Source organism: Bubalus kerabau, unplaced genomic scaffold, assembly GCF_029407905.1.
Source record: "Bubalus kerabau isolate K-KA32 ecotype Philippines breed swamp buffalo unplaced genomic scaffold, PCC_UOA_SB_1v2 scaffold_76, whole genome shotgun sequence".
Lineage (NCBI taxonomy): Eukaryota > Metazoa > Chordata > Mammalia > Artiodactyla > Bovidae > Bubalus > Bubalus kerabau.
In genome coordinates this window covers 200,651-215,281 of record NW_026577930.1, presented here as the reverse complement: position 1 = coordinate 215,281, position 14,631 = coordinate 200,651, and the positions used below count along the sequence as shown (strand labels likewise).

At 37.6% G+C, this 14,631-nt stretch overlaps 1 protein-coding gene across 1 annotated transcript in view; it reads right to left on the bottom strand.

Annotated features, from left to right (window-relative positions):
* LOC129641131 (interleukin-1 receptor accessory protein-like 1) overlaps nt 1-14,631 on the bottom strand; it is a 323,348-nt gene that overhangs the window by 176,934 nt on the left and 131,783 nt on the right. The window lies entirely within an intron of this gene.

Sequence of the window (14,631 nt, the reverse complement as noted above, 5' to 3'; positions counted from 1 at the left end):
CATTGGAAGGCAAAGTCTTAGCCATTGGACCTCCAGGAACGTTCCTATGATGTTTTGATAAACATATATACTGTGAAATGATTACCACTATCAAGCTAATTAACATAAATCACCTTGCATAGTTACCTTTTTTTTTTTAGCTAGATGTGAGAGTTGGCCTATAAAGAAGCTGAGCACCAAAGAACTGATGCTTTTGAAGTGTTGGAGAAGATTCTTGAGAGTCCCTTGGACTGTGAGGAGATCCAACCAGTCCATCCTAAAGGAGATCAGTCCTGGGTGTTCACTGGAAGGACGGATGTTGAAGCTGAAACTCCAATACCTTGGCCACCTGATGCGAAAAGCTGACTCATTTGAAAAGACCTTGATGCTGGGAAAGATTGAGGGCAGGAGAAGGGGATGACAGAGGATGAGATGGTTGGATGGCATCACCAACTCAATGGACATGGGTTTGGGTGGACTCTGGGAGTTGGTGATGGACAGGGAGGCCTGGCGTGCTGTGGTTCATGGGGTCACAAAGAGTTGGACACGACTGAGCAACTGAACTGAACTGAACACTTAAGATACACTATCTTAGCAAATTTCAAGTACACAATAGAATATTATTAACTACAGTCATCATGATGTATATAATACTTCTCCAGGATTTATTCATACTGTTCGTGGGGTTCTCAAGACAAGAATCCTGAAGTGGCTTGCCATTCCCTTCTCCAGTGGACCACATTTTGTCAGACAAGAAGAAGAAGGGGATGACAGAGGATGAGATGGTTGGATGGCATCACCGACTCAATGGACGTGAGTTTGAGTAAGCTCTGGGAGATAGTGAAGGACAGGGAAGCCTGGTGTGCTTCAGTCTATGGGGTCACAAAGTGTCAGACACAACTGAACGACCTGAACAACAAGATTTATTCATCCTGCATAATTGAAACTTTGTAGTCTTTGACCTGGAGAAGGCAATGCCACCCCACTCCAGTACTCTTGCCTGGAAAATCCCATGGATGGAGGAGCCTGGTAGGCTCAGTCCATGGGGTCGCAAAGAGTCGGACACGACTGAGAGACTTCACTTTCACGTTTCACTTTCATGCACTGGAGAAGGAAATGGCAACCCACTCCAGTGTTCTTGCTTGGAGAATCCCGGGGACGGCGGTGCCTGGTGGGCTGCCGACTATGGGGTCGCACAGAGTCGGACACAACTGAAGCGACTTAGCAGCAGCAGCAGCAGTCTTTGACCAATACCTCATTTTCCCCACCCCCCAGCTCTGGCAACCACCATTCTACTATTTGCTTCTGTGAATCTGACTTTTTTAGATTCCACATAATGAGATCATGCAGTAAGTTCATACAGTATTTGTCTGTCTTTGGATTATTTCACTTAGCATAGTGTTCTCCAGGTTCATCCATTTGTTGCAATTAGCAGGATTTCTTACACCTGAATAATAATCCAGTGTGTATGTGTATAATTTTCTTTATCCACTCATTTCACCAATGGACACTTAGGTTGTTGTCATATCTTGGTTATTATGACTAATGCTGCAATGGACACGGGAGTGCAGATATCTCTTCAGTGTATGATTAATCATCTCAAGTATTGTCTAATTTCACTTCTCTGTTTTGCTCCATTGGTTTTTCAGGAGTGTGTTGTTTACTTTCCACATAATTGTGAATTTCCCATCTTTCCTCCTGTTATTAACTTCTAGTTTCATACCACTGTGGTCAGAAAAGATAACTTTTTGTGAGTTATAGTTCAGGTTTTCCTACCCAGCACCGTTTTCTGTAGCAGTTACTATTCATGAGTTTCCACTCTGATGAGCCATGACTCTCTTGTATTTCCTTGTCTGTGTCTTTATTCTTTATTCATCTCTCTTGTGGACCCATGAAGAGCTGTTGGTTTTTCAGTCTGTTCAGCTTTTTAGTTGCTGTGAGGATGGAGATGCATCCTCCAAGTTCCTTATGTGTGGAATCAGAAACTGGAAGTCTGTCTTAGATTGTTGACAATATAATGTGTCTCAGTGTCTCACTGAAGTTGTCTTGATTTCAGCCTACTAGAGGTTCTCTGAACATCATGGATCTGAATGTTCATTTCCTTCTCCAGATTTTGGAAGATGTTCCTCATTATTTCTTTAAATGAGCTTTCTGACCCTTTCTCATTCTCTGTTCCTTCTTGTGCTCCCTTAGTGCATATACTGGTTATCCTGATGATGGTCGATAAATCACGTAGGTCTTTTTCATTCTTTTTTACCAACTGGATAATTTCAAATGGCTTGTCTTTGGGGTCACTGAGTTTTCTTCTGCATCTTCAAGTCTGTTTCAGGGAACAGTCATGTCTTGGGACCTAATACCAGGGGTGCCCATAGGCCTGACTTTTGCCTAGCCCACTGGGTGGGTCCCTGGAGGGGCAAGTATGCCTCTGATTATGGAAGAGAAGCATTAAAGTTAGGTCATAAGACTGCTTCAGGAACTGCGGCCATGTTCCTGGACTACATCACTACCATTATCGTGTCTTTGTAATTATTTGTTGCAAATATACTGACCACTTTTTGATTTTATGGTTTCTTCATTTAAATCGGAAGTGTTTATGAGGTTAGATATATATTTTCTGCCCCCTACAACTCATTCATTCTCCTATATATTTTTATTTTACTTTGTATTCTGGAGACATTGCTTCATTGACTGATATAATTTGTTCAGCTTTCTCTGTCATTTCATATTATAATACCTTTAAATGCAGCTTTTAGATTCCTCATTGCATTTGATTTTCCTCTCATTCCTTTCTTGTTTTAACAAGTTCTTTTGCACCTCTGCCCTTCATCGTTAAATTTTCTCCCTAGGGTTCCGAGTTTTTTAATTAATAGTGATCATGTATTCTTACTTCTTTTTGAGGACACCAAGATATCTTCTAAAATTTTCACCTCTTTTAGTGGGAACATACTGTCAGAAAAATGTGGCTACTTTGAACCTTCAGGAAAATCTTTCGTTTCTCTTATAATATAGAACAATTTTAATTAGATACTATTTAGAAAAAGTTAGGTACAGACCCTTTTTCCGATGAGAAACGATTTACTCAGTCCTGGCATATGCACAAAGTGGTATTTTTTGTACTAATGCTGGACAGTTCCCTAAATGGAAACATTTACACAAGCACATCACACTGCACACCAGCACATGTTTATGTGTAGCTATTTTAATGGGATGTTTGGGGAAGCTATATCAGTCCCAACTCATCTGCTACAATGTGACCCTGGGAATTCTTCATTGATAAAATGTTTACTTTTGTTCCCTTTGTCAAGGTGAAATGGTGATTGACATACTGCACAAATGGAAGTGCATATTTCACCATGTACCATTGCAATGAATGCTAAATAACTTTAATACGTTCCCAAATTCTTCACTAAGTAATATTTTGTCATTGAGCAATGACATCATACAAAAAGTAGAAATACTGAAAACTCATCTACAAATAAAAGATTTGTAATTTAACTAATCAGTTTTCTGCAATCATTAAGGAAAATAACTAATTGCCAGAGTCTTTATTACTAAATTAGTGGGACCTACAAAAGTTTTTAGTTTATTTTTTACATCACAATTAATGTTCAGATGTTCAGTGTTAGAAAATCATTCAAGTAGCCATAATATACAGTTGACCTGTGAACAAGGCAGGGGTTAGGGGTGCTGACCCTTCACAGAGTCAATAATTCACATAAAACTTTTCAGTGGATTCTACATGTCCATGGTTCTTCATCCATAGATTCAACCAACCACAGACCATGTAGCACTGTCATACATATTTATTGAAAAAAATCTGTGTGTAAGTGGATCTGTGCAGTTCAAACCTGTGCTGTTTAAGGGTCAACTGTACATCTCTTTATTTTTTAAAAGGAGGGAAACACAATTCATACTGAAGTTTTGTCAGGCTCCTTGGTGAGGCTACCATTGATGAAGCCAGCTCAGATTGAGCTTGAGCCTCCTTTTCTCTGAATTCCTTGTATATTTAGTTATGAAATATTAATACATAAGATATTATTCTGCATTTACATGCTTGTAACTCTTCTTTGCCCACATACCCCCCCAAAAGAAGGAAAATTAAAAACCTCGAGAATATGGATCATGCCTCTAATATTTACATTTAATGTGCTTCCTCATTGAGTCAAAGGTGGATTTCACAAATATTTGATTATTGGCTTCTACTTTTGCATTAAAATGTGCATTTATACAAATAAAAGTAGTACAGGGGAAAATATTATGTAAGTTGTGATAGAAAAAGAGTGGAATTAAGGGTCTGGTTTTATTACTTTCTCATATGGTATGAAGTGATAAAATCTGCTTCAAAATGAAAAATTCCCATAAATCAATTCATTTATGGTATGCATTTGTATTAAAACTAAAACAAAGCACATTAAAGTTGGAATTAAAATACTTTGATTCAAAGCCCAGCTTTCCCATTTAACAAAAGTGACTCTCCAAAATATCACATTCTTTATTTATCCTCTTGTCTTTATTCATCAGACCTTGACATTTAGAATATTACTTGTGGCCGACTTGATTGAAAACACAAACACAGATCTGGACACTTATATCATGCATTGGTACTTTCTGGTCAGACAGATAACAAAGAATGCACTTATCCTATTTTTAATATTATCATCAAAATAAAATATGATATACCTAATATATATATATACTATTTTTCTGCAGGTATTTCATAACTCTCTGAGAATATACTCACGTCCTCAGTTTAATACATGGTGCTGTAGAGCAATTCTATTTAAAATGTGGCCACAGACCAGAGCTAGTCTACAAATTGTTTTTATTGTTCTTCCATAAAAGAAGTATATAAAGTGAGGGTAAGCATTTAATAACTTTTATAGCAATCTGATAACATCTTCTGAATAAAACAATAAAAATCCTTGGCTACTTTTGTATGGCTTTGTTTTCTTAAAAAAATTACCATTTCTAGTTATTGATTTTTATGATTTTTTACTTAAGTATTGGTCCTTAAGGAACTGGAAATGAAAGCAAAACAAAACAAAAAACCCTGGTACTTAACCTCAGGTAGTTTCAGAATCATTGGTGTGTTTTATTGCTGTTAATGTTATTATAATTTTAAAAGCTAAATTAATTTTTTCTTTCTCATATAAACCAATCTAGGATATTACCAAGCTTGCTTTTTTAAGTCTCAGTTCCTCTATCACAATTTTTCTCTGATGAGTCTACTAGAAGCTAGTTATTAAACATTTCTATGCCTATTTTCTTTCAGTGATTCTTACACTGAGCAAGTTATTCAAATAAATGGGATAGTAATTTGTCCATGGCTTCCATTAAATCAAACACAGACAAACATATCTGTACACACAGAAACATGCACATTCTTGGGATATTCATTCATAAAATTTCCAAGAACAATTCCAAAATCATATAAGTGTTTAACATTAAGATGTATTGGAAGTCATTAAATTCCTTTTTAGATAGCAGAATTATATTTCCCTTAACTATGAATAATGAATATTTTTAAAAACATTTCCTTGATTCATTGTAATTCCAAGCATAAAATGTTATGATAGAAAACCTTTTAAAAGACATAAAATTGAACATTTATTTTAAAACAACAACTAGGGAATCCTTTTATCTCTCTTCAAAACCATCAAACATCACCACCACCATCCCACTTTTAAAACAGTTACTCACTGAACTATCTTTGATCAATCTTAGCTAAAGACTCTATCCTTTCTGGTCAACATCACATTCTCAACAGTTAAAACATTTCATAAACTGAATACTGCACTTAGTAACATTTTACAAAGCTGATAAAACCAAGAAGGAGTATTCAAAAGAACCTCACATTGACACACTGTCGTTTCTAAATGTCAGGGACTTTGAGCTCAGATCATAAAATGAAGCTCATGCTTAGAGACAATACTGCCTTCTGAGATAAATCTCTTTTTAAGTCTCATGGTTGTGGGAGGTATAGTCTCAACCCTAGTAAATGACCTCCAAAAGTAGCAGCCATTTTAAGGTCATGTGTACATTCCTGTAAGCAGATGGCATGGAAGGGCTTAACAGGTGTCCAGCCATAGCTTTACACTTCTGCTGGTTCCGCCCTAAAAAACATGTCCTCCAAACATCTGTCTCAAAAACACATGCGATGTATTAAGGGAAGATTTTCAGACCACAATCATGTCAATATTTCCAATCCTACCTTCTTTTGCAATAATCTCAGTACCTTTTCAATACATACAGTCTAGTGGGAAAAGAGATATGCTATTCTGAGTTAAATAATCATAAAAAGATTAGAAAATACTTGGAAATATTTGCCTTGCTTGAATCTAGAAATGAAGCTGTTTGTGTGTGCTTCTGAAAGTTTTAAACTAACATTTAAAGATTACTTTTTTCTGAAGAATCTTTCTTAAATTAAATTTTAAATGAAAGGTCAGTATCTTGTGAAATTTACACATTGCAAATATTTTGAAATAAAATGATATTACTGAGTTTGGGAGAGAGTTCATCACTGCTTTTATGTATATGTGAGAGAGAGTGAGTGTGTGGTTTTGTGTGTGTGTGTGTGTGTGTGTGTGTGTATTTGGAGTATCAATCTCCCATAATAAGGAAAGCAGTAGACACTATTAAAGATGGGTAAACTTTTTGGAGGTAGCCATATTGCAATTTAAGGTGAATAATTAAATCATGAGAAACAGGGAGAGCCAGTGTATGTTCAGTGGCTGGTTCTAGACTGAGTGTAAGGAGGTTATGATGGGGAATAGGAGTTCTGTATTAGTGTAGGTAACTTCTAGTTCAGGGAGTGGTTGAGAGAACATTGCTTTTTTGACTCTACCGTGAAGCATCTGACTCAGAGGGAGGACATGGCTTAGTAATGTTCAGCATGACCATATAATGGAGTGCTGGATTGGGTCAGGAGGCACAAACTACTGTTCAAGTACACAGTCAGTATTTATGGAGTCTCTCCTTGCTTCACATTCAGTTCAGTTCAGTCGCTCAGTCGTGTCCAACTCTTTGCGACGCCATGAATCACAGCACACCAGGCCTCCCTGTCCATCACCAACTCCCGGAGTTCACTCAGACTCACTTCCATCGAGTCAGTGATGCCATCCAGGTGCTTTTAGTAATAATTCGTTGAGTGCCCTCTTTATGTACAACACTCTTTCTGGGTGCTAGCGCCGTGAGGACACTGGCTAAAAGATATGGCCTTCAAAACCCTTATGACCTAGTTACAGAGCTGAGATGTCCAACAGCTCCAGGCAACCAACTCTGATAGGAAATGGTGCGTGCAATGCACTCAGGGCTCTTCTTCTAGAGGGTCAGTTGTTCTAAGAAATAGTCCATATGTGGCATAATATTTCCTTATCTAATATTTCATTTGATTCTATTTAAGAATTCTTACAATTATTCTATTATATTCCAGAAAGCAATGCTTTAAAAAAAATATTTCTAACAATCAGGCCTATCCTACACTGCTCAGTAGAACTCAGTGATGATGGAAGTGTTCCATATTTTGTCCAATACAGTAACCACTAGTCACATATGGCAATTGAACACTGGGAATGTACCTAGTGTGACTGAGGAACTAAATTTGTAATATTTCCTTTAAACTATTTTAACTCTAAATTCTACTACTCACACTTTCTAAATATATTATGCTCCAAAACTAATTACAAAATTAGAAAAGTGAACCACTTGTAGCACACTGCTTGTTGCATGTAGCACATTTTTTATACTCTGTTTAGTAATTGGCCTAATTGGTTCTGGAAACCATAATATGGCATTCTAATGAACTAAGAAGACCTAACATAAGGTCTTAACACACAACAGTGGTATCAGTTTTTATACGTAAAGAGAATACTACTAAGAAGAAAATTTTATAGGAGAAGTTTTAAAAGAGCTATTGATCAAATATAATTTCAGCAGAGCCCTTAAGGAGATTCAATTCAGGAAAATTATAATGAAACAGCTGGTTTTATGTTTTATAAAATATCCATAAAATGAGAGAAACAAGTAGCTCAGTTTCATTAGTATTGACTTTTAATTTTTCAACTAAATAATTCAATTTTAAATTAAGCAGCTAAAATGTAGTTATGTATATCAAAAGGGATAGTTTCAGTATTATACAAAATAAGGGTTTTTTTTTTTAATGAGAATGAACACATTTTCTCCCATCATTCAAATGTTTTCTTACTTCTAACAACAACTAAAAAAACCCAATATATAAACTGAACTGGAAGAACCTCTATTTAAATATTTTTGAAACAAACATAAGGAATTGAAATGAAAATGAGTCTCAAGGCATACAACAATTTTATCAAACAAGCAGTTCTGTGGCCTTCTAAAGTGAAATCTCTTTTTAATCATTCTGTGTTTAATTAAGAAGTAAATAACCATATTCTAAGAAGCCATATTCTGAAGAAGCCAACTTCTCTTCTTCAAAAGAAATGCCACAAAGCATCCTAGTAATTCTCCATTTGATCAATCTAGTTGTGAAACTTCCTTTGTGTGGAGCATTGTCATTCTTAGTGCAGTTAAATTAGGTTTTATGGTTTAAAATTGCCCTATTAACTTGGTGCTTCCTGCGTTTTCATTAACTCAAAACATATTTGATATCATGATAAGCTCCCTGAAATGAAACTTCCCTTCTGGAATAAGTCATTCTATTACAGCGGATGCTTACCACGGAACTTGGTTTTGAACATTACATTGCTTTAATATGCTTCCCTATGAATTGATGCTTTGGATGAGGCTATATAATACTAGCATTTATAACTTTATGCTGTGTTTTAGGCCAAGTCATTTCCCCTCTCCCCTACTGTAAAACTGTGAGGCAAACAATTTTTGAATCCCAAATTATATTCCTTTCCAGGAAGAACCTCTGCCAAGTACTTAAGATAAACCCTTAGAAATTACCCTGCTCCCATACTAGGGGAGTGTTCTAAACTTGGGAGATCTATCGTCATCACCTAGGAGAACTTAAAAATAAAACAGAGCCCTGGCCCATGACAGACCAACTAAATCAGAACCTCTAGCAGAGAGGCTCAGGAATGAGAAATTTTAAAGCTTGGTAGGTGGCTCTTGGTAGGAGCCTCTCGATGAAAGTAAAAGAGGAGAGTGAAAAAGTTGGCTTAAAACTCAATATTCAGAAAACTAAGATCATGGCATCTGGTTCCATCACTTCACGGCAAATAGATGGGGAAACAGTGGAAACAGTGACAGACTATTTTTGGTCTCCAAAATCACTGCAGATGGTGACTGCAGCCATGAAATTAAAAGACACTTGCTCCTTGGAAGGAAAGTTATAACCAACCTAGACAGCATATTAAAAAGCAGAGACATTACTTTGCCAACAAAGGTCCATCTAGTGAAAGGTATGGTTTTTCTAGTAGTCATGTATGGATGTGAGAGTTGGACTATAAAGAAAGCTGTGCGCCAAAAAATTGATGCTTTTGAACTGTGGTGTTGGAGATGACTCTTGAGAGTCCCTTGGACTGCAAGGAGTTCCAACCAGTCCATCCTAAAGGAAATCAGTCCTGAATATTCATTGGAAGGACTGATGCTGAAGGTGAAACTCCAATACTTTGGCCACCTGATGCGAAGAACTGACTTATTTGAAATGACACTGATGCTGGGAAATAAAGGCGGGAGGAGAAGGGGATGACAGAGGATGAGATGGTTGGATGGCATCACCAAATCAATGGACATGAGTTTGAGTAAACTCTGGGAGTTGGTAAAGGACAGGGAAGCCTGGTGTGTTGCAGTCCATGGAGTTGCAAAGAGTCGGACACAACTGAGCGACTGAACTGAACTGAGGTGATTATAAAGTGCAACAGAGGTTGGGCAGTACTGCCCTAGCACAAGAGATCTCGTATTTTAGCAGAGGGCTTGCTCAAACAGAATTAAAGTTTCAGATTCTGCACGTCCTGAGAATGAGCGTCTCTAACAAGTTCCCAGGTGGTGGTGATGCTGCTGGTTTAGGGACCACACTTTAAGAACCACTGCTCCAGGGCTCTGAGATTGAGTCAGTGGCTTTGGTTTCTCTTTGGAAATATGCAAGTGATCACTGGCCATCCTTGTCATTGAATATGATACCACTCTTCTTCCTCTTGTGGAGAAGGCAATGGCAACTCACTCCAGTACTCTTGCCTGGAAAATCCCATGGACGGAGGAGCCTAGTAGGCTAGAGTCCATGGGGTTGCTACGAGTCGGACACGACTGAGAGACTTCACTTTCACTTTTTACTTTTATGCATTAGAGAAGGAAATGGCAACCCACTCCAGTGTTCTTGCCTGGAGAATCCCAGGGATGGGGGAGCCTGGTGAGCTGCCGTCTATGGGGTTGCACAGAGTCGGACACGACTGAAGTGACTTAGCAGCAGCAGCTTCTTCCTCTTGTAGTGATTTATCAAACAGAAGGATGAGGAGGGTGGGCTGAGGGAGTGGGAAACACTCAGAGTGATCCTATTGGTGCCCTGGTGGCTCCTTGAGCAGTTACTAAAGTCAGAATTGGACATAAGTATGGTGGACCATTTTCTGGGTCTCTCAGAATAGCTCTCGCAAGTCAGCATATTACCAAGGACCTCAACCACACTGGAAAAAGTCACACTGAATATACCCACACTATGTTGAATAAAACACCTTTGCTCCTTCAAGAAAAAGAAAAGAAAAAAGTCACATTGTTTCTCCCTTTCTTAAAAGAAGAACTTTGCCAGGTGGGAGTCCTCATTCCTTTATTCAACAAATTGGACTCCTACTATGTGCCAAAGCATATAAAATAGAGCGGAAAAGAGGCAAGATTCTTGATTTTACTGAATTTATATTATACTCACAGTACAAGGACAAAAAGCAACCAACACAAATAAGAAACTTATAGTTGGTGAAAAATACTCTGGAGAATAGAAGGCAGGTATGGATGTAAAGAGTGCCTGGCTAGGGGTGTTGCTGAGATATCTGAGGGAAGGTGGTAGAGAAGGTCTCAAAGCAGTGTGACATATGACTTGAGGTTTGGATATCGAAGAACCATATGTGAATATCAGAGGCCAGAGCTTCCCAGAATCTAGAAAGATGGAACTGATGAACCTATTTGCAGGGCAGGAATAAAGATGCACACATAGAGGATTGACTTGTGGACACAAGTCACACACTCTCTCACACATGGGAGAAAGAGAAGGTGGGATGAACTGAGAGAGTAGCAATGACATGGTAAAAACTGACATACTTACCACGTGTAACATAGATAGCTAGTGGGAAGCTGCTGTATAGCACAGGGAGCTCAGCTGGGTACTCTGTGGTGACCTAGAAGGATGGGACTGGGGGTTGTAGGGGGACTAAAGAGGGAGGGGATATATGTATACATATAGCTGATTCACTTCCCTGATGGCTCAGATGCTAAAGAATCTGCCTATAATGTGGGAGACCTGGGTTTGATCCCTGGGATGGGAAGATCCCCTGGAGGAGGGAATGGCAACCCACTCCAGTATTCTTGCCTGAAGAATTCCCATGGACAGAGGAGCCTGGCGGGCTACAGTCCATGGGGTCGCAAAGAGTTGAACACAACTGAGCGACTAAGCACAGCACACAGCAAGCTGACTCACTCTGTTGTACAGCAGAAATCAGCACAATATTGTAAAGCAATTATTCTCCAATTAAAGAAAATTTAAAACACTACACTAATAAAAAAATTCACTTCCTTGTGAATTATGTATCTGTAAATTAACTTTGATTCATATCTAAGGTGGAGAGCATTTTTGGTTCCCTAATAAAAATTCACACTTTAAAAATGGTTATATAAGAATTTCAAGTATCATTAACAAAAGCTACACTAGAGGTTTCATAAATTCAAAAAAGACATGCTCAAAATAATTATTCATTGATGAAATAAGTGGTGTTCAAGATGTTCAGATAGCTAGGGAGATTTTATGGGCCTTACCATGAATAAGGCACAAGTCCTTGGCAATACCAGGAGCCTAATATCTTCAGATAAGCGCACTAGGTCTAGATCTAAACTCTCTTTGGTCTGCCCTCTATTCTATTTCATGGAAGATTCTGTTCTCTGATCTAAATGGAAGGTTGACTGATTGTCCTCATGATGAACGTCTCTCATTTATCATGGTGACTAGAATTCCTACAGATTGTGAGTGAAGACTTAAAGGCCTAAGCTCAGCAACAGTTTTTGTGCTTATTTGCGACTAAGTGTTGGTACATTTGACATAATTTGGTTAACCTGGCAGGTTGCAATGGATTGAACCCAGGTCTCCTGCATTGCAGGCAGATTCTTTACCATCTAAGCCACCAGGGAAGACCCAAGGATCTCCCACCTGTCTCTAAATGTAGGATTCTAACAAAGTTGGCTCTACGAACCTGAAAATTGCTGAATGGACATATTGGTCTGGTTAGTTTTTCTAATTGAAATTTAAAGCATCTACTTGGGGGAAACAACAGATTGAGGTAAGTATGTTTTTAGACTATTTTTGGAAGAGTATTAAAGTTTTGATGATTTATTTATACTCACTCCTTAAAAATAATGCCTTCTTTCATTTTCAAGTACAGTTTTAAATTTCACTGATACATTGGATGAGTTTGCTCCAATTCCACAAAAATGGAAAATGAATGCAAAAAAAAAAGCATGACCTGAACATACCATTCATAACAAACAGATGAAGTACACTAAAAATAAAGCTGCTCCTTTGTCAAATTTATAATTATACTTTTAAAAGCAGAATGTTAATCATTACTACTTCTGTTTTTCAGTCATTTATACACAGGTAGAAACAAACATAAGCTCTCTTCTCCCCTACTGCTAGTTAATCCACAGACTAGCAAGGGTAATTTCAACAGGACACAGCAGGTCCTCTTGGAGCAATAGCTACATATTATATGTATTTTAATGAGGATAGGATCTCATGCTATGGAAAAAAGATATAACTGTTCTGGTACATAGCTTCCAACCCTGTGCTCCTCCCAGCCCCATGTTTTTAAATGAAGTGTTTTGTGGAAATGTTTAGAATGCATTTTAATTCCAACATTACCTTTATTCACTCACTCCCCAACTATGTATTGAGTGTTTCCTGAAAGAATCAGTGGATCACTTTTGATCATGATGATTATTGTAAATACAATAAGCAATAAGTGTATTAAGTATAATAATATAATAAGTGTAATTGTGACCCTGATTGAGAATAAAAATACTCACAAAATATTAAGTTTAATATTAAAATATTACTGCAACAGTAATTGCCCATGGTTATCACATTGCCTGGAGGCTCAGGGGATAAAATATCCACTTTTAATGCAGGAGATGCAGGTTTGATCCCTGGGTTGGGAAGATCTCCTGGAGAAGAAAATGTCAACCCACTCCAGTATTCTTGCCTGGAATATCTCATGGACAGAGGAGCCTGGCAGGCTACAGTCCATGGGGTCACAAAGAGTCTTACATGACTGAGAAACTAAACAACAGCAACAACAACAACCATATTACCAACTACACATTAACAATCACATTATCAGTTACAATGGACCATGTACTAATAGATTAATCATGGGAGTAGCTAGCTGAAAGGAAGGAAAGTAATTTAAAAAAAGAGAATCACCAAGAATGAGTTGTCTGAAAGGAAGTTGAATTGAAGGAAGAAATAGATGATCTCTTGTTAATCTTCTCAACTTCTTATGGTTGTGCACATTGTGGCTCAAACTAATACTGCTAAAATACAATGCAATATAATGAAGAAAATCAGAAATTGGAGTGGCTTATAAGCTCCTGCATAAGAGAAAAGTATCTTCTGTTTCACTTCTCAGAGCCAGTGCCTCTGGATGGATAACAGTGCTGTAATTTCTCAGTGAAGGACGCAATGTGCTTGTGAATGTGCACATGCATAGACATTCATGTCTGAACACATGCATAATGAAACATGATGAATACATGTGGAATGAAATAATACGCTAAAAATTGAATTCAAGGTCTTTTGCTGTTTTTCCTGTGTTATTGCATTTACAGAAACCATATTGGTTTTTAATTACATCAGCTCTTTTATATTTCCCATTATACATGAGAAGTAGTGTTGATCATGGGTAAAAATGACTGAGCATAGAATCACCAACCTGGAATTATTTAGAGAACACCAGCTGTATCTCTTAATTTTTCATATAAAGACAGAATAACATGTCTAAATTTACACATTTAGTGACAGAGCCAGGAAGATACACCTCTGCCTGCCCTACAAGAAGATAATTTCTGAGTGGCTCCCACCCTCTGGGTGTTTCCCTTCTGCCTAAGTCTCAGCTTCCTGGTATTCTCATGTTTGCCCTTCTTCCTTCTCAAAACATCCTCTTAGAGCCTCAGACCTTATACTCAAATGGTTGAACTAGTTTAAAGTGCTAATCATTCCAGGAATATTTCTATCTTAATATGAATCAAAATGTAAACTAAAAAAAAAAACCAACTCTAAACATGGGATTTCTGGAATAAGTGAGGATGAAAGACAACTTGAGCATGATTTCTGTAACTAAAGATCTGTTCAATGCTTTGCCAAAATTAAATTCCACTGGTAGAAAATGTGTTTCTAATGAACAGAAAAGCCTGCTAACACTAAGTCAATTTTAAACTGACTTAAAAACTTAAAAACTTTAAACTGACTTAAAAACT